The sequence below is a fragment of the Telopea speciosissima genome, chromosome 11, assembly GCF_018873765.1.
Source record: "Telopea speciosissima isolate NSW1024214 ecotype Mountain lineage chromosome 11, Tspe_v1, whole genome shotgun sequence".
NCBI lineage: Eukaryota > Viridiplantae > Streptophyta > Magnoliopsida > Proteales > Proteaceae > Telopea > Telopea speciosissima.
The window spans coordinates 9,334,353-9,356,111 of record NC_057926.1 but is presented as its reverse complement, the minus strand read 5'-3'; the positions used below and the strand labels follow the sequence as shown (position 1 = coordinate 9,356,111).

Sequence of the window (21,759 nt, the reverse complement as noted above, 5' to 3'; positions counted from 1 at the left end):
AACACTTCAAACATCATTCGAACGATTGATGAGTGGGTTTGGGTGACGTGTTTGGGTTTGGTTACATTATATATATCTAGCATGCTTTTGCATCATTAATTAAGCATGTTGCATTATTGCATATTATTATCTTGATTGTGAACAGTTATGATTGTGATATGTGAATTGCTCATCTTGTATCGGGTTACGATGCCAGGACACCGGTACCAGAACCCCAGAATTACGTATAAACTGTTATCGCTTGTCATATTGGCCTATATGTGACGTGTCGTGCTGGAACCCAGGTGCTAGATGGTATGTGACATTAATGCACCTGAAATACTCTCGAGACGATAGGATTTGCATGTAGTATAACTACGGTTAGGTATCTGCTTCCCTATGCTACGACCCTTACCAACAAGGTTTAGGTGTTAGGTGATCAGGGCTTCTTATTGCCTGTGGGGGAGAGAGGTCAGGTCAGGGATGACCACTGATCATTGGGGTTTGCCTCTGGGTGGTATTGGGGCTTCAACCGGCGAGGGCCCCTGGTGACAATTGAGGTAACACTGTGGCGATAACATAAGTGACCACAGTGTTTACTCGAGTTGTCATGGTAGCATGCACCACAGACTTAGACTGTGTGCTAGGTGAAAAATCTATTAACATTACATGCATCATGGACTATTTGTAATTGTGTGTATGTGCATTCCCCATCCCCTCACTGGCTCAGTGGAGCTAACCCCTTATGTACACTCTTTTTAGACTTTGATGTAGATGACGGTTATCTTGCTGGTATCGAAGTTCAGGCCTCGAGTTATGATGATGTAGGTGCTGCGGATCCAGAGACCGTGACTGAGGAGCATGGTGATGGATGCCTTTGCGACGACTGTGCCTACGGGCCATTGTGGCGTTTGGGATTTATTCTTTTGTTTACTTTTGAGCTTTGAGCCGTACATAAACATTTCTTGTTACACGTATATTTTGAGTAGTTACGTCATGGTTAGTCGATATACAGTACTAAACTCTATTTGTATCACATAGCCGGTTGAACATATTGTAACTGCTAATTAAACGCTTCTGCTTGTTATTGATCTAATTTGGAATGGATTATTCCCTTTACCTTTGCACTTTGTTAATGCTTTGCTTTACATTGTTTATTGACTATGGATTTGGGACATTGCGTCTGTGATCCTGGTAGCTTAATGGGATGACGCGTGTCATCCTAGTCACCCCTTTTATTGTACTTTATTCCTATCCGGAATGGGGGCGTGACAAGTTCGACAAGTACAAAGGTCACTCAAAGTCTAAGGGACGCAAGATAATTTTTTATTATTGCGAGGAGGAAGGTCATATAAAGAATAATTGTCTAAGGCTTAAGGAGGATAGAAAAGAGGAGGAGGAAAATGAAGGTAATTTTACCTCCAGAAATTGCAGCAGCCTTTGCTGATTTCTTTTCAGATTTATTCAAATCTTCCAATGCACTTGATCCTGACTGCTTGGGGGGATTTATTCCCAGTCTATTTTTTTAACAGAGGACAATGTCAATCTCACCCGTTTTCCATCCATCGAGGAAATAAAGGACGTGGTCTTTAGCATGGATCCATTCAAAGCGCAAGGACCTGATGGATTCCAGGCTTTTTTCTATCAGAAGTGTTGGGATATCATCTACCCTGATTTGTACAATCTTGTTTCTAACTGCTTTCTTCTCCCTAAACTAAACCATACTCTGCTTGCTCTAATTCCCAAACAAAAGGGAATAAATAAAGTTGATATCTCTAGACCTATCAGCCTTGCAATGTGGCATACAAATTAATTTCAAAAATGTTGGCTAATAGGTTTAGGCCTTTTCTTCAACAACTCATTTCTCCACTCCAAGCAGCCTTCGTTAAAGGATGTCAGATCACAGACAATGTCATCTTAGCCTAAGATATTTTTTATTATTTAAACCATAAAAAAGTAAAACTTGGGTTCTCGGCTCTCAAGATCGACATGTCCAAGGCATATGATAGATCCGAACGGAGTTTTCTACTTAACATCATGAAAATGATAGGGCTGAATGATCATTAGTGTAATCTCATTTCCTTATGCCTATCCTCTTGTTCTTTTTCTATTAAACTCAATAGATCTGCTTTTTCTCACTTCACACCTTCCAAGGGTCTTCGACAAGGAGACCCTCTTTCACTGTAATGTCCCAAATTTTGAAATTTAAGTGTCTTCACATTTATTTCTACCCAAGGGTATTTTCATAATTTTATACCTCAAGGGCAAATTCATAATTTACTATTACCTTTTTTTATGCTTTTATGAGTATAACCTTTTTGTTGTAACTTTGTTTTAGTTGGTATTATGATTTATATGATATTTTAAGATATTTAATGATAGTCTAGCTCCTTATTTAATTAGATTAATATATATATTTACTAAGCACCTAAGTTGTTTAGCCTAGTGGTTAGAACTAAAGCTGGGTTTAAACGAGATTTAGGGATCAAGTCACTCTAGCTACATCGAAGGTATATGTATTCTTTTTATTTTAGGGGGGGGGGGGAGCTACCATGGCCAATCCCCAACAAGTAAAATGAAGATTGAATTGAGAAAAATAAGAGGGAAATAAGGAAAAAGGAAAAGGGAAGAAAAGAATAAAGAGAGAGGGAGAGGGTGTGGGTATATATATATATATAAAAGTGAAGAAAGGAAAAAGGGGGGGGGGGGGGAAGAAAGAAAAGAGAACCTTGGCTATTGAGTTCGTGACCAAGGAGAAGAAGACCAGGTAGTATTTTATTTATTTATTAAATTTTTTTGTGCAGTCCACTGTTGAGTGGACTGTGTACTAGTATTTTTTTTTGCTAGGACAGCATGTGGGAGAGCTTGATGGGCGATTATTTTCTTAAGGGAATAGGAGACTAATTTAGGATTTAGGCTATGCATTTAATGGTATGCATATTACACTGTAGGGTTGATATTCTCTGGTGTACATGGAACAAAGAGGATTGGTTTTGACTCAACTACGGACTGAGATAGGGGGATTATAGTGAGAGTACTTCATTGTGTGCGTGTGTGTGTGGTATGATAAGCAAATGTTCTAGTATACATATACTATAATGTGTAGCAATACCATGCTGTCAACATGCACTGTGATGAATATGAATGCTGGAATATGTGTACCGCAGAGGGTTTTAATTTAGTCTATTTGCATGTGTTGCTGTGACATATATATGCATATATATTTTGAAGTCTAGAATTCTAAGTTTCGGACTTGTAATCTCTGATATTTTTTTTTATGATTGCTCTTGAACTTCCATTACTGATATTCCTGCATATTTGGTTGTTCAAATACATTTGATCCTCACTGTATTTTCTTTTGAGATTGAGTTTCAGATCTGTTACTCCATTTTTTTTTTATAACCCCATCTTCAGTAGGAATCCCCCACATCTCAGAATCCGACCATTGTATCAACCTGAGATTTAGTATCTTATTTTTTTCCCTATTAAACATACTTTTGACCAAAGTTTGAGGCTTAACAGAGTTGTTGATTTGAATTTAATGAAGTTCTTCCTAATCTGGTTTCTAAACCATCACTGTGATCTGTGATTATGTTTTTCTTCCAACTGAGTTTCGAAACCTAAACTTTAGGCTTCTAGAGACCAATCACTAAGATTCTTCAAATTTTATTCCTGAAATCTCTTGTTGTTGTGACATATATGCGTCTAAACATTCTGAAATATAGTAATGTAGAGATTTTTTTATTTAAACTATTTAACATGTATGCAATGATATAGTTGAGAGTATTTGTTTACTGCCATATATCATGTAATACCATGTGCTGCTGAAATGCATATGCTATCATATAGTACAGATGAAAGTATACGTTCGAGGTTAATTACTGTGTACTGCTAAGATGCATTTGCTGGAATCTAACATTGTTGAAGTTAATATTATTTTACTGAAAATTTATGAATTTCTGAGAGGATTATTGCTAAATTAAGTGTCCTTGAGATTTTCTTGTGGTATTTATGAAATCTGAAATTGCTGGGGATATCTAAGGATTTGAACCTAGAGTGTGGAGATTCTAATTGGAGGGAGAATTTGAGGATTCATAGGTTGCACCGTGCCGGTGGAGAGTCATAGCCACCTGAGGGGTTGTGCTCCGTTGGCCATAGAATTTTACCCACTGTACATAGGAGAGTTGTCAGTGGTGTACTTGTAGTCATAGAGTGGGTGACGAAAGAGAGTGATTATGGTGGTGCCGTGTTTCCTTCGAGAGAAGGGCGGTGGCAGTCTATTTTCCTCAGTGTCGGCTAGAGTAATAAACGGTGTCATAATGGAAAGGGTTTTAATGAGAAATGCTAATTTGGAAAAACTGGAAACAATTGTATGACATGTGTGAATAATTTTTAGGTTACGTTGTGTTGTGCTCTTATTATAATTTATTCTACTGAGTTGTTTAGCTCACCCTTGTTTTATGACACTACAGAGGATTGAGACGGAGGTGATCATGGTAGGGTACTCGAGGATGACATGAGCATGTGATTTTAGCTCTTGCTGGTTTATTTTACTTTTAGATGGATGTAACAGGGAATTTCTGCATTGTAAACTTTGATATTCGGGATTTTAATTTCTTATGACTTTGAATAACATTAGATGCCACTAGTAGGATTCTTATGGTTTTGACTATGATGGAAAATAATTTATGTTTGAGATTTGGTTAATGATGGTTTATTATGAAGAATAATATTTGTTTTAGCGATGGTTTGATCGGTGCCCGCGAGGGCCGGACCCCTACTTTTATCCGGTTTGGGTCATGACATTCATCCTATCTCTTCCTCCTTGTTATGGAAGGCCTTTCATGTATGCTTTCTACTGTCCAATCTGATGGTTTTTTCAAAGGAATCTGATGTAGGCCACGCCCGCACCCATGTGGCCAACCTTAATCAGCTCTTTACTCAAATGGACTATAGCCATACTCTTAGAAGATACTAAAAGACTTCAAGCAAAAATGGCCCAAATCCATCTTAAGTCTCATGCAAGTGGAGTCCAGGCAAGTAGGGCCCATACCATTAATCAACAATTGCAGTCAACAATTTTGGGTCAACTTCACAATGACACCTATACTAATTCCGAAGGAATTAGACCATGAACCTTATATGGATGGGAAGATAGAGAAGTCTACTTTAAAAAAAAAATAAAAATAGTGCATGATTCTATTTTCTACAAGGATTTATGGCCGTTTTGGTAAAGTATGTTAGGGCTGACTGTGTATACAAAATTTCATCTATTGAGAAGTCTCTCTAGATCTCATTTCCTTCCTTAGTGCTTGGTGATGTGGTAACACTTCTTCCAATGATCTTTTGTTTCATTCTCTTCACATGCACTTCCCAAGAGTTTTCTTGAAGATTACAAAGTGAAGCCCCCCTTATGTTGCAGCCCCCTATGTTAGTGATTTCTCCTAAGTAATATTTATGGTTTTTCCTTTCTTCTTTTGATCTCAACCATCGATTTTCATTTGAATCAAGGGCTGAGATGTTGCAGTAATTTTTAGATTTATTCTATTTACCTATAAAAGGCCTCACTATTGTCATTTGTAACATAGACTTGAGTTTTGAATGGAAATTGCTTTGAGCATGTGTTAGAATCATGATGAGTTCTTCATTGTGAATCTTGAAGAGTTCAACCAAAAAGCCTTGAAGAAATTTCTCTCATTCTTAGAAGAGTAGGAGTTTTATTCTTCACCTACATCCTAGAAAAGTTGTAGGTCACTATTAGAGTTTATTTTCATCTTAGAAGAGAAGTAAGTCACTCTACCTTTCATTCCATCAGAGTTACTTTCATGTTCTTGCAATTATAGTCACTTCTATCATAATTTCAAAGATCCTCCATTGAGAATCTGAAGAAACTTTATTAATAAAAGTTGTAGCCCATTTTATTATCTTAAATCACACCAACCGAGTTGTGAGTTATCACCATTTTACTGTCAGAGTGCGAATCTGTCCTGTTTAGCCTCTTTGTAGTTGACTTGTGCTCACTCTCTCGATCCACTTCAAGTTAAAATGACTCAAGTCCATATTAAGTCTCATACAAGTGAAGCCCATACAATTAGGGCCCATGCCATTAATCAACAATTGCAGTCAACAATTTTGGGTCAACTTCACAATGACACATGTACCAATTATAAAGGAATTAGAACTATGATAATTCTCCATTGAAAACCTTGAAGAAGTTTCTCTCCTTCCTAGAAGAGTAGGAGTTTTATCCTTCACCTATATCCTAGAAGAGCTGTAGGCCACCATTAGAGTTGATTTTCATCTTAGAAGAGAAGTAAGTCATTCTACCTTTCACTCCATCCAAGTTACTTTCATGTCCTTCCAATTATGGTCACTTCTATCACAATTTCAAATATCCTCCATTGAGGATATGAAGAAACTTTCTTCATAAAAGTTGTAGCCCATTCTAATATCTTGAATCTCCAATTTGATCCACCCCAAGTTGAGGTCTGAGTTAAGAGTTATCACCATTTTACTTACAGAGTGCAAATTTGTCCTGTTTAGCCTCTTTGAAACTGAGTTGTGCACACTCTCCCGATCCTTTGTTTTAGTAGCTTAGGTGAGAACTAAATCAGAATCAAACTGGCCCATTTAGCCCCAGTCATTTCCCATCTCTTCTTTGCAGATGACTGTAGAGCTACAAAATATGATATTTTTTCAATTAAGTCCATCTTAGACCTGTTTGAAGACATGTCAGGATAGAAGGTAAATCTCGATAAGAGCTGTGTCAACTTCAGTGAAAACTGCTCTGACTCAACAAGGAATTCTAATTCTAGAATCCTAGGTTTTAAACAATTCCTAGTCAATTCAAAATACCTAGGTACTAAATTATTTTGGCCAATTTGGCCAAGATCAGGATCCTCTTCTTTCAAGGATTTTATTGACAAATTGGAGAACAGACCGTCTGGGTGGAGGATGAATCTTCTATCTCAAGTTGGACACACAACTCTCATCAAATTTGTTCTTTCTGCAATCCCAACCTATAACATGGCCATCTATCATTTTCCCTTGTCCACTTGTAACAAACTTGATGCAATCCAAAGAGATTTTTGCTGGGACCCCTCATCTTCAATAATAATAATAATAAAAAAAGATTCACACAATCTCTTGGAAATATCTTTGTCAACCCAAGTCCTGTGGAGGCCCTTGCTTTTTCTCTAGTGCTAATCATTATCTAGTACTTCTCTTAAATCTCTGCTGGAGAATGTTAAAAAACCATTCTTCTTTGTGGGTTCAAGTATTGAAAGCAAAATACTTTACCACCTCTTCTCTGATTGAGGCTTCTTCGCATAGAAGCTGATCCAAATTTTGGAGGAGAATTTTAAAAATCTTACCCATTTAAAAAATTACTCTACTGGAGGATCGGTTTTGGTACTTTGGTGAACACCTGTACGGATCCATGGATTCACTCATTATCTTCTTGTGCTTTCATCCACAAAAATCACAAAATACCGAAAACGTTGTGATAACATAATTGGAGTTGGCCCCACAAATCATAGTGAATAGTATATAATAGTTCAATAGCAAATGAATAAAAAAAAAAAAAAAAATAAATAAAATAAAAGGTAGTGTGAATGCTTTGGCATTTGGCAACTGCTACAAAGTCTCTCAACATTATTATTATTATTATTTTTTGGGGAAAAGTTTCATGCACGATTGTACATGTAAAGAATCTTTTACACTGATTTTTAATAACTGTCAGATTCAAGGGTTTTAATCAAAACCATCCAAGGATGAAGTATAGTAACTATTCTTTGTACATATATCTTTCAAATACTAATATACTTTTGCCTATTTTATTTAGATGTAGTGATTTTTTCGGTAGAAATATACGGTGACGATAAAAAAAAAAAAAAAAGTCAAAACCCCCAATCATCTAAACTGTCTATCTTCTCTCTGCAAATCGACGCTAGGGTAGTTTCTTCTCTCAATCGATGCCTGATGATAAAAATAATTCAAAACCCCCAATCAACTAAACTGTCTCTCTTCTCTCTACAAATTGACACTAGGGCGCTTTCTTCTTTCAATCGATGCTCTCCTCCCTCTGCAAATCGACGCTAGGGCAGTTTCTTCTTTCAATCAACACTCTCTATCACACGCTGCAAATCAGATATATTCTCCATTGGGCTTTCTCACGATTAAGGTAGCATCCAGGCAAGCGGTGAGATGAGAGCAAAAAGGGCGAAAAGATTCATGCTCAATTGAGATTTGAGATTGAGGTGAACTATACCTGTTTTGCCAAAGAGGGAGTATTTTGCGGAAGCGGGAGTTCTTTGTGGAAGGAGTGTTTTGCGGAAGAAAGGGTTAGTTGAGTTGCGGATAGCTAAAACAAAGGAACTTGATACGTTTTCTTTATTGTCATTATTGATAAATAAAAAAAGCAGCCATACATGTGTATTTGAAACTCCTACTGTATAGGAGGAGTATCTACAATACTTCATCCTTGAACGGTTCAGATTAAAATCCTTAAATCTGACGGTTACTAAAAAGTAGTGTGAAAGATTCTTCTAATGCATGACCGTGCATGAAAACCAGCTCCTTATTTTTTTTAAAAACAAACCTTGTTTTTTAAGACTGGTAAGCTCGAGGTCGACTACAAGAGTTCGAGATTGATCGCGAAGAATGATTTTTGAAAAAAAAAAATAAAATAAAATAAAAAAACAGAAGAACCATTTGAGCAACTGTCATATACTCATATAGGAGGTAGACCACTCTGACTGAGGTCAACCGCCACCATTCAAAAAATAATATAACAGCTAGACTTTTAAATGGGGCTCTAAATAGGACACTTGAGGAGCTTTTTCATGTGTCTCTTGGAGAGCTTTTGGAGCACTCCTTTGGGGGATTTTGGTGAGAGCTTAGAGGACTCAAGAACACTCATGTGCGAATCTACAAAGGATCGGGAGAAGGGGAATCAAGTGGAGTGTGCTTCAATATAACATCAACCTATGAGAGAAATTTTTATTGTGTTATCAATCGTAAAGCTATCCTATTGTGAGGGAATTTTAGAATTGTGCTTTGATTTGTAAATCCACCCTACAAAGAGGGATATTGTATTTGAGTTTGCAAAAAAACTCCATTCTTTCCAGATAAGTAATCGGGTTATAGTTGTGATTGTAGAAAAAAACTCTATAAAAGATTTGAGTGTGAGCACAGCACCGTGTCTGGGCAGCACGGTCCTTCCGGGCAGCTCGACAGTAGAAGATCTGAATCCTGAAAATACTTGGGTTGGTTGTGAACCTGGGAAACTAACTTGTAATTTTTTTATTGGCACCATTGGATGACCTCATCTTGCTTGGGCTTAAGCAAATAAAGACCACCACACCTACTGCCATTGCTATCTCTAATTTGGTTTCCTTATTCTTAATCACAAATCTAATTGATGAGAACTTAAAAATATAAGGGTGATCACTTGTCAATTGACTAATTGATGAAATACTCTTTTTTGTTCTTGGAACAACTAGCACATTTTTCAAATTTAGTTGATCATGCCCAGTGTTTAGTTTAGCACACCCAATGCGAGCAATATCCAAGACATCTCCATTTCCAACTAAATATCTTATCTGAGCCATGATAAGGAATGGAGAACCATGCAGTGTCTTTTGAATCAGGAAAGTCATGGCTGCAAGAGCATGTAAAATATCCACAGGCTGATATGTCTGATTGAAGCGATGCCAACAGAGAATAGCAGTGTGGTTTGCTTCACCAACATATTCGACGCATAGATCCTTTTTCGGGTTCACCCTGTTGTGAGCCAGATTTGTCAGGGGAGCTCACAACTTTGTAGTTTGAGTTTGATGAGAGTATTGGCTGGTTTGAGGGAAGCCACATCCCTTGGAGGTAAATCCTCCTTTATTGTTTTGCCTTCCTTTATATTCCAGACATCAGCAGATGTGTAGTTCCAGCAAAAGGAGTCTTCTAAAGTCTTCCAGACTTCATCAGATGTGTCTAGCCCTACTACAAGTCCAAGAACTTCATCAGACAGAGTACCAGTCATCCAACTGTACAGTAGACGCTAGGATCGTTTCCACATAATAAAATCTGGATTTACATATTAAGCTGGCTCGAATATGAAGGTCCTCTATTAACAATATATGGCTGGATAGTCTCATTGATAAACCCAAGCATTTCCTGGCTTCACCAAGGCCAAAGAATTGGGTTTTCCATAGGATAAAATTGGATTGCTTAAGCCTGTGGAGACAATTTTCTACCTTTCAAAGTAGATGGCATGGATATTTTGTCTTAGATGAAGACGAAGAAAGTGCCATCGGTATTGTGACGAGGGAGAAGAAATTGTAGGTTATTCTATGAAATAACAGTAGGTTTGGGAAGATGAGGATTACATAATGGCCCACACAAGATCTTGTATCAGAGCTTCTAATACCCAGCAGAAACTCTTAGAGATTGAGAAAATTCATCAATACAAGATAATTTGAGAGACTGATAACTCTAATATTTAAAGGAAATTTATAGTACAAGTACAACTGTGTTTTACCCCACCGTAAGCACAAAGATATGGGTGGTTTCCATATAATCTGTAAATGACAAACTAGTATGCAAGAAATGAATATAGAATCCTAACAAATTGCTACTCCATAACTCTCGCTTTTGGCATATCCTTCGAAGATTTTTGATGAAGTGACACATGTGCTGCTAACTGGTCTTGCGCGTGAGTTATGGGCATAGAGGAACATAAATGAAACAAGGACCAAGAGATATTAAGGAGTATTGTAATCAGCATTGAATCTGGAAGCAGGACACAAGTCACGGTGAACTGAGGAGAAAGCGAAAAGTCAGAAAGTAAAGGAAAGATATATCCTTGTGAGGGAGGTTTGTGTGAATGGAGAGGGTCAGAAAGGCTAGTGTCAGTTGGAACGAGGCAGAATTTAACTGCAAGGGAAAGAGCATGTTGTGGGATTGAAATTACAAGTGAAGTGGATTGATGATTTAGTTGCCTCTCTTCATAAGAATACACCATGAGAGCATTCGTCCAGTGATAATTGTTTGGGCAGAAGCAAAATGCTATGATGTGTAGGGCCATATTTTAGGGGTCCAGGCAGGTTGAGGGAGACTGGGAAGGGATGCAACTCTTTTTGTGTGGGTGTGTTGGGGAGTGGGGACTTTGGTTTTACTTTCTTTTGACTTTCTTGGAGTGGTCTCTTTTCACTCTGCATGTCTCATATGCTTTTCGAGTTTTTAATAAAAATATTTCACTGATATATAGAAGATATAGAAACAAGCGGCTGAAGAATAAACACAAACTGCAGGTTTCCAACTGTGTTTTATGGGGTAAAACTTTGGTGATAAATGCATTATTGAAACTCTACTCACATTCTGAACTTGTGAATGGATTTTCCAACCTCCACTTCCTTTTGCATTTTTTTTTCCCACTTTGAGTGATACAAATATTACAGGGTGAAAGAAGAGAGCTCAATGCTCCTAGTTAACTGAAAAACAAAAAAAAACTAAAGGAATAAAAGAACAAAAATTTCCACCAAAAAAAAAATTTACACTCACTGAGAGAGAGCAGGCATGTCGCTATCTTTGACAATTATAGTGAAAAACAGTAAGTTGTTAGCCATCTGGAGAGGTCACCCAAGTGTTCTAACTGCTAATAGTGGCTGTGGTGCCCCTTTAAGCAAAGCTTGTTTCAGTTGTATGAGATGGATCCTGAGGCTGTTTTCCTCCATCTGTTGTAAGCAAACAACCATCAGGTCTTAAGACTACTTAAAAGGTAGCATATATGAACTGGCTCGAATGCTTACAATATGTATTGCAGATAGCTTTACCATAGGAACAGATAACTAGTTAAAGTCTCAAATTTGTTCAACACCGACCAGATTTTGAAATTATACTGTATTGTATGGAGTCATCATAAGTTTGACAATTTTATTTTCTGGTTTATGCCAGAAGGCTTAATGACATGCAGGCTACACTTATCAGCAATCACAAGCTTAGAAAACAAGCATAGGCTCAAGAGGATAAAGAACAAAAACAACGACAGCAGAGTAAATTATATCAGCAACTACACATATCATTAAGGTGATGCGCTTGGAATGTCTCCTTAGTGAGTGCCAGCTGACCACAGAACAAACAATCCGATGTTCTTGACAACGTGAACCTCCAAGAACTGTCTCCACTTCCCTTCAAAGAAAAATCAATAGCATCACTAAGCTCTGCAACAGTCTCCATATATTTAACTCCATGTGCTTTTCAGAATATAGAATAACATTCCCTAGGTGTACCTCAGATACCTTAAATAATCAGTTCCTGATTATTATCTTAGAAACAACTTTGCAACATGTTGAAGTACTGTTCACGTGACACTGTTCACGTGAACAGTGTTTTGGTTTTTGTGTTTTATAATTAGGATTATAAACTCCTAGTTCTATTAGGATTTGTTCTATTTCTATTTTCTGTTTTATATTTGTGGATCCTATTGTGATTAGGAATCCTTCTTGTAATCTGAATATTTGAGTAATATAAATAAGACAATGAGGAGGGGGACTGGGTACTTGATTCTTACAATTACAGTCCCTTCTCCTACTCTCCATCACTTCTTCTTCTTCTCCTCTTCTCATTCTTGGTTTTGGTTCTTTAGCTTTATATTCTGTTACATGGTATCAGAGCACAACCATTAGGTTGTTGTCTCCTGCGATTCTGGTTTGAGAGTCTTCTCAAAGTCTTAATTTCTTCTACGGGTGCAACACCCTCTGCTGCATATATGGATTAAGCTATAGATAGAGTTTTCAATTGAAAACTAAGGGTTTATTTTTACAACAGCTTACCTGAAGAGTTTGATCGATTGAAGAACTTCAAGTCGGAGCTGCTCAATTATATTACTAAGGATCTACTGCAGATTCAACAATTCTATTTGCCAAAATTTCTCTTCTCTATCCCCTGCGGTTCTCTTTTAAGAGTTTATTATCAGGTGATTTTGTCTTCAATTGATCCAATTCTGGTTCCCTTCTTCAGGTACAGCATTCGATTGTTATTTTATTTGGTTGAAGTGTTGGTTTCCTTAAAACCTAATTCTGCCGATTGTCTTGCTGCTATTATTGGTTTTTAAATCATACCCTTACCTCCCTACTACTACCGATTGGTTTTTCTGCTACTGTTTTGGGTTTTTCAAACCCTAATTCTGCCGGTTGCTTTATATCCTGCCCTAATCTGGGTTTGTTTAGAAGCCAATTGTCAGTTTATTATTTCTGCCACTGTGCTATCAAGTGTGATACTGCTGCTGCTGCTGTTTTGGGTCTTGTGTTACCCTAACCTGGTTCTGCTTGCATTACTACTGCTGCTCTTTCTGCAAGATGGCTGATCCTAAACTACCATTGGACAATGTCCAAGTTCAAATTCCTACTATCAAGCTCTCCGGAGTCTCCAATTATCTTTTAGGGCCCAAGCCGTACATGCATATATTCATGCCAAAGGAAAAATAAAATATATCACTGGTGATCCTCCTACTGTTGATCCAAAGGATCCTACTTCAGTTTTAGCTCATGATGAGTGGATGCTTGAGAACTCTATTATTAAAACCTGGTTATGGAATAGTGTTGAGCCTGCTATTGCATCTAATGAGATGTTTCACACTCTTGCCAAGGATGTCTGGAATGATTTACGTGAAATTTTTTCTCAAGAAAGGAATATTTCACGTATGTATGATCTCTATGAGAAGATTTTTACTTTCCAACAGGGGGATAAAACCTTAAGTGAATACTTTGCTAGCTATAAGGGTATGATTGAGGAACTTCAGATCCATCAGCCCCTCACTACCAATTTGGATCAGTTAAAACAACAACGGGCTGAGTTTCATGTTGTTAAATTTCTGGCTAGATTGCACCCTAATTATCAATCATTGAAAGGTCAACTACTTGCAGAGGAGAAAGTTCCATGTCTTAATGAAGTATTTTCACGTATCAATAGACTAGCCAATCCATCTAAACCTGATACTACTACCAAGGGAAGTTCTGCCTTTGTTGCTAACTGTGGTCGCGGATGTGGACGTGGCCAATTCAGCCCTCTAGCAAGATTGGTGACCCTGTGGATAAAGGGCAGTATCAGTGGTTGGTTGGAAAGCTGATCTGTCTTTCCCATACCAGGCCAGACATCACCTTTGCCGTCAACATGGTTAGCCAATACATGCATGACCCTTACACTTCACATTGGGAAGCTGTGATACGTATATTACGGTACTTAAAGTTTGCCCCAGGAAAGGGAATTCTTTTCTCCCCTCATGATCATTTGTGGGTGGAAGCCTTTACCGACTTTAGTTGGGCCAGCTCTCCTGATGATCGATGGTTTACATCCGGTTACTGTAATTTTGCTGGAGGTAACCTTTGTTACTTGGCGGAGCAAGAAACAGATTGTTGTTGTAAGGTCAAGTGTTGAAGCTGAGTTCCACACCATGTCCAATGCCATTTGCGAATTAATATGGCTCCAAGGACTGTTGAAAGACTTGGCTATTCCTACATCTTTACCTATGATGCTTTATTGTGACAACAAATCTGCTATCAATATTGCTCACAATCCGGTCCAATATGATCATACCAAGCATGTGGAGATTGATCACTATTTCATCAAAGAGAAGCTGGAACAAGGACTGATTTGCATTCCATTTGTCTAGTCTGGAGACCAGCTTGCTGATGTTTTTAATAATGGATTAAATAGTAAATTGTTTTGTCCACTTGTGTGCAAGTTGGGCATGTGTGACATCCATGCACCAAATTGAGAGGGAGTGTTGTAATATGGGTTCAAGGGTATAATTGTCCTTAGGATTTATTTTGTGTCGCCCTAGTGGCTTTATTGTCCTTGTACTCATCTTATTATTATAAATAAAGGTGGGCTGTGTCTCATAGACACAAGTCACAATTCCCAAAGTCATCAAAAATATTGTTGACTGCTTCTGGTCTCTCCAAAAGAAAATTCCATAAATACTCATGTAACTTAGATGAGAGATCAATGTCATTTGTAGAGTGCTTCGGGGAAAAAAAAAAGGAATTCATACACATGTAGTGATTGTTTTCTAGAACTGAAGAAAGGAAATCTCAAAAAATGATCATACAAATCAAAATGTGAGGTCATAACTACTGTTAGCAGTTACAGAATAAAAAGAGCATCCCAGTGCCCTAGGTTCCTGCTACTACAAGATCTGAAGGGACTAATGTACACAAGCCTACCCCCTGCTTCGCAGGAGAGGCCGTTTCCAAGTTTTGAACCCGTAACCAACAGGTTGCAATAGCGCAACTTAACCATTGCGCCAAGGCTTGCCCACTTAGAAGTTCCACAATAATAATAGAAAATTAAACACATTGCAATAGCTCCCAAGACAGCACTAATGATAAAATTGGAATGAAGCATAGAGCATTAACTTCTGTGCTCCTTACAATGGAGTCTAACACATTCAGAATGGATAATCAACCTTTCCATTTCAAGATCCATGCCTCCCAAAATGATTTTAAGTTCACATGCTCTTAACATATTTCCCTAGAGAGGTGCGCGAGCACATTATCAACACCTGGATTTTTAATGGTATAGTCTCCAAGAAATCACAAAGTCTGAAACCTTAAATGTTCTAAGAAATAACCTTGGAACAGTCCTGTATATGCTACTGAATGAACTCAGAGTCCCAAAGGCTTTATTTTGGAACAGGAATAAGACTTGTTAGCATCCATGCTAATAGTAATGATTGTCAATGGCACACCTAATTTAACTAAATCTTCCCACCATCTAACTATCTCCTTAAGAGAGATGATGCTATATACATTCTATTCCTAGAGCCATCACTACATCTGACATTCTAAGTAGTAAAATGAAGGCCGTGTTTGGTAAACATTCTTGGAATGCATTCTAGGTCGATTTCGCATTCTCAAATGATAAAAACGACTATTTTTATCATCCGAGAATGTAAAATGGACTTAGAATGCATTCCAAGAATGCATACCAAACACTGCTGAAGTTTCCTGCTATTGACTTCCATTTTTTCCTTGAGGTTCAAATGTATAAAGATTCTCCTCTAAATATGTGCCTCTCTGACTACTGAAAAATGGACTAGCCTTCTTGTCCCATTACTTGCTGGTAGGTATTGAAATGGATGTCAAATGGATCACTCACCTCCCCCAACATTCCCCACCCTCCACCCCCCCCCCCAAGAAAAAAAAAAGAGAAAATAAAATAGTTAAAATGAAGAGGGGGATTTGTTATGAGCTGAACAGCTGCTTGGTTAAGGTTGGAGAAAGTAAGCCCATGCAGGCTTCAGGTCAGGACAGACCTACCTATCTATCTATTTTCATATCTCCTTACTCTCATAAGGGCCATCACTTGGTGTGATGGGAAAAGCTTGGGTTGCCAGCATGAAGACATGAGTAGATCTGAGGGTAGTCATTTTGTGAAATATGCCTAAGGTTAGGACAGACCCACAATGGCACCTCCAGAGAACCTGTGGGAGCAGGACTTGCACTGATTTACAGCACTCCTTATTTTAATCTTCCATATAAGTTATAATTACATCGTCTGCCCAATTGACAGGTTGAACTAAATTTTCTTGACAAAACCTGTATTGTACCTGATCCTTTGCTGCCACCCGGGTAGTTCCTTATTAACTGTCATCAAACACAGGTCTCAATGTCATCTTTTAATTCTGCATATGATACCACCCGGAGTTTTCTGGACTTCCATATATTTTTTTCTTTATAAGCTCTTTAAACTTTCAATCTTTCTTTCTTGTTTTCATGAAATCAATAAGATCAATACGTACTTTGAAGAGTCAACCTACAATTTTCTTCACTTCACTAAAAACTTGTGGCTGCTTTAATGATCAAAAAGGTTGATATCAATTAATCATGGGTGCTTTTTTTGTTGTCACCAAAGTGGTGAAGTGAGAAGTTGTAACGTTCTTTTAATTACCCCTTGTCATATTCCCAAAAGTTCTTTAAGGTAGGGGTAAAAAAGGTGTTTTCAAAATAATTTGAAAATGTGTTTTCACTAAAAACTTGTGGCTGCTTTAATGATCAAAAAGGTTGATATCAATTAATCATGGGTGCTTCTTGTTGTCATCAAAGTGGTGAAGTGAGAGGTTGTAACCTTCTTTTAATTACCCCTTGTCATATTCCCAAAAGTTGTTTAAGGTAGGGGTGAAAAAGGTGTTTTCAAATTATTTTGAAAACATTGTTGAACCTCGCTGAGTGGAGAAATAGAATCTATGTAGCTGGGTCCATTTAGTTGGGATAAGGCTGAGTTGAGTTGAGTTATAAAAAAAGGTTTTTCAAAATAATTTGAAATTGACTTATCATTGTGTCATTATCAAATAAGGTCATTGTCTAGCACATGTTTAAGTACACATGTGAAATGACAGGATCTACCATCATTGAAAAAAAGTGTTATAGTAAAAGGGCAAAAAAGTAAGGACACAACTTCTTTTTCACCAACTTTGGTTACAACAAGATTTTCCCATTAATCAGTCATTGGTAGCAAGGATTACAGATGCAAATCATTTCACAAAAGGTATAACAAAGGTACTATTATGTTAATATGGGGGGAAATGGCTCTAGACAATAGTGGAAACACAGGTTCTCAGTGTTATATGCCAAAGTAGTATTTCTTAGTTGTTAATAGGAGTGATGCAATTCAAGGTGTTCAAAAACCCTGATTCAGATAGCTTAGGGTCCGCTTAAGGGAATAATAACCAAAAGATGAATGACAATGGCAGTTCTGTAATTATTTCAAAGTTTACAGGGAATGAAGGCATTGTAAATAAACAGAACATTAAAGAGGTTTTTTGGTAAATCAATATGGGCAGGATACAAAAGGGAATACTAATTATTGACCAGGGATAGACTAGGCAACAAAACAAACTGTTGAATTCCGCGAATATTGGCTTGAGTCAGAGTAACTGCAGCCATCTTTATTTATAATAAAGAGAAGAACATTCTGGAATGAGTACAAGGACAAAAGGACCCTTACAATTCTACCCTTGAACCCATATTATAACACTCCCCCTCAAGTTGGTGCATACATATCAAACATGCCCAACTTGCTTTTTTTTGCTAAAGATCAGATTGTATTAATACAAGATAGAAGGAATGTACAAAAGCACCTCAATCTGGACAACCCCAGATGAGGAACAGGAAAAAAAAAGATCCAACTCCCCCACCTTTGGCAATGCCATCAGCAGAGGAGCTGAATCCCAACAAACCTCAACAAAAACAGAATCTAGATTTCCCAATTGCATCCCAAGAAAGTGCATCTTGCACCGATAAAGGCAGTTTAAAATCTATACTAGATAAACCCCGCTTTGTTGCCTCTTTCGCCAAAAAATCAGCAATTGGATTAGCTTGACGGAAGCAATGAGTTATCTTCCAAGAGATGGAAGACAAGAACGGTAGAATGTACATCCAATCTTGTCTAACAAACCACGGACACTCTTACTTCTGCACTGAGACGACCACTGCAGTCGAGTCACATTCAACCCAAAGCTTTTGGATCCCCGCCTCCATCGCCCACACAACACCATTTGTAAAGGCCCTGAACTCCGCTTCAAAGTTTGTCGCTATACCCAGAAAAACAGAGAAATAAGAGACCACTGTCCCAGTGTGATCCCGAAACAGTCCTCCTGCACCAGCACGCCCTGGGTTTTCGATGGAGGAACCATCAGTGTTTAGCTTCATCCACTCAGCCTCAGGTTTACACCAAAACACCTCAAGAATCCTAGGAGACTTAGGAGGAGGAACACTAATTCCAATTCTGCTTGCAGCCACCAAGTCAGACGTAGACTTTATAGTACCCTTGAATCCACCTCCCAATTCCCGGATCGAATCCAAGACACGGCTACAGACTAATCCCGAAGGGCGCTCCACACCATCGTACCTTCTAGAATTCTGTTCCCACCAAACATACATAGTAAGGGATTAACACCAACCCTGCCATCCAAGCCCCTTTCACACCCATCAGCCGACCTCCCTAACCACCAATTTCGCAAACTATCTAATTAGATGTGAGATTGCCCAGATACCCCAAAAATCCCAGTGACCCACACTGACAAAGCAAAACTCACATTCAAAAAATAGATGCATAAAAGAGTCACCCCCTTTCTTACACAAATCACATCTAGAAGCCAGGGCTATCCCTTTAGAAACAATTATCTCATCTGTAGGTAATTTCCGAAGAAAAAACCTCCACCCAAACACCGAGTATCTAGGGAGTAGACCTGACTTCCAGACCACCTTCCACCAAGGAACCTTTGGATTTTTTAAGCGAATCTCTTCCCAAGCCGACTTCACAAAAAATCTGCCTGATGGCTCCAATTTCCAAACACACCAATCACGATGTAAAATCAACGGAATTCTGATACGCTTAGCTTTCTCGAACACACTTCTTAAAAAGCTGGAGTTAACCTACGGGAACTGCCACCCATCATTAGAGATAAAATCTGCTACCTTAAGGGAGAAATTAGAAAAAAACTTCCGATCCAACCCTGAAGCATTAGCAATAGAACCGCCCTCCAACCAACTGTTAGTCCAAAAATTAATAGACAGCCCATCACCCACACCCCAATTTTTTTGAGTAGACAAAAAATTCCACACCCTCCTAACACCAGGCCAAATAGAAGATGCCATATAACCCTGCCTCATCTGTCCAGCTGAATTAAAAAATCTTGCCCTAAAAAATTTTGCCCCAATAGGAGAACCATGCTTTATGTTCCAAGCCAACTTACATAACAAAGCCTGATTTACCACCTCTCGGAGTCCATGAATTCCCAGCCCACCCTCAGGACGAAGCTTACAAACATCATTCCACTTAACCACCATAGCCTTGGTTGAATCAACATCACCCGTCCAAATAAAATTTTTTATCCACCATTTCAACATCACGATCAAGGATGAAGGCCACCAATATACCGAAAAACTATCCACAGGCATACCCAACATCATAGATCTAACCAACTCCACTCTACCAGCCATAGTAGGAGCTTACCTTTCCATCCCGTCAAAAGCCCTTTGAAATTGTCCACCAAAGGCAGCAGCAGGTCTTTTGTAACTCTTCCTTTGAAAATATTTACACCCAAATATTTTGTTGGGGAGCGACACAATGGGATCCCCATGATATCAATCAATCTCTGTCTACGAGAAGCAGAAACATTCCCTACAAACATCTTGCTTTTCTCCAAACTCATGAGCTGACCAGAGAAATCCTCATGTTTGGACAGAAACCGTTTCAAGTTCCTAGCAAATCTTATAGACCCATTCAAAAAGATAAAGATATCATCAGCATAAAGCAAATGAGATGGAACCGAAATACCTCTAGGGCACTGCAAAGGCAAAATCTTCTTTTCCTACACCAACTTTCCAATACCCCTGCAAAGAACTTGTGCCAAGATAAATAACATAGGAGAGATTGGATCCTCCTGGTGAAGCCCCCTCTCCACCCCAAAGAAACCAATTGGACCACCATTCACCAAAACCGAAATACGAGTAGTAACCAGCAGCCTATGGATCCAACGAACCCCCTAAAGGAAAATCAGTTCCCCGAGAGTGAGTCTTCATATTATTCCCCACCCTGGGCTTGTTCCTGACTTGTAACTCCATCTTCTAGTTCAACATAAACATCCTCTACAGTAGGTATCTCAATGTCTAGAGGAGCAATCAGCAGGACCTCTTTACCACTTATAATATCCCCCTGCAGAGGTACCGGCTGTTTAAAGTAAGCCTCGGACTCCCGGAACACACCATCCGTAGTGACAAACATCTTTCGTGTAGGAGGGTGATAGCATTTATACCCTTTTTGGGTAGTTGAGTAACCAAGAAAAATGCATCGTAGTCCTCTGGGATCAAACTTGCCGTGTACATGGTGATTCCTGGCAAACACGACACAGCCAAAGACCTTGGGAGATACAACAAAAGTGGACTTCCCACACAGCATATCCAAGGGACAGCGACTACTCAACACGCGGGAGGGAAGCCAATTGATAAGATTTGTAGCTGTAAGGACAGCATTACCCCAGAAACGAGGAGGAACAACCATAGTAAACATTAGAGAACGAGCCACCTCCAATAGATGTCGGTTCTTGCGTTCAGCTACTTCATTCTGAGTAGGAGTGTCAACACAAGAAGTCTGATGGATGATTCCATGGCTGTCCAAATATGAGCAAAAGGCACCATCCATATACTCCTTGCCATTATCTGATCGGAAAATCTTGACCTTGGCATCAAACTGGGTCTCGACCATTTTATGAAATAAAGTGAAACAGGTGAAGACATCACTTTTACTATGCATCAAATACACCCAAGTCGTCCTGCTAAAACAGTCAATGAAAGTGACAAACCATCTAAACGCAAAGGTAGAAACACACCGGGCAGGGCCCCACACATCAAAATGTATCAAACCAAATGGACTCAAGCTTCTATTATTAGAAATAGGAAAAATACTTCTAGTTTGCTTTGCCAAAGTGCAAACATCACAAGAAAAGTTATGTTTATTACACCGTTTCACTAAACTAGGAAATAAATCAGATAAAACTCCAATCGGCGGATGACCCAAACGACGATGCCAATTATTCAACTCAAATAGTGCAGAATCAAAATCAGAAGATGTAGGCTGAGACAACTATTTTCTCTCTAGTTCTAGTAACAACTAGTTGTTGTCAATGGAATGTTTTACCTATAGAGTATTGGGTCAAAAAGAAACAACCCATCAATACTTTAGGTATTTCAGGCACCCCTACACAAGTTATTTATAGTGCCTGCA

At 38.5% G+C, this 21,759-nt stretch overlaps 1 pseudogene; it reads right to left on the bottom strand.

The window, feature by feature from the left end:
* Positions 1 to 11,353: 11,353 nt before the first annotated feature.
* Positions 11,354 to 21,759, bottom strand: part of LOC122646471 — a 37,457-nt pseudogene continuing 27,051 nt past the window's right edge.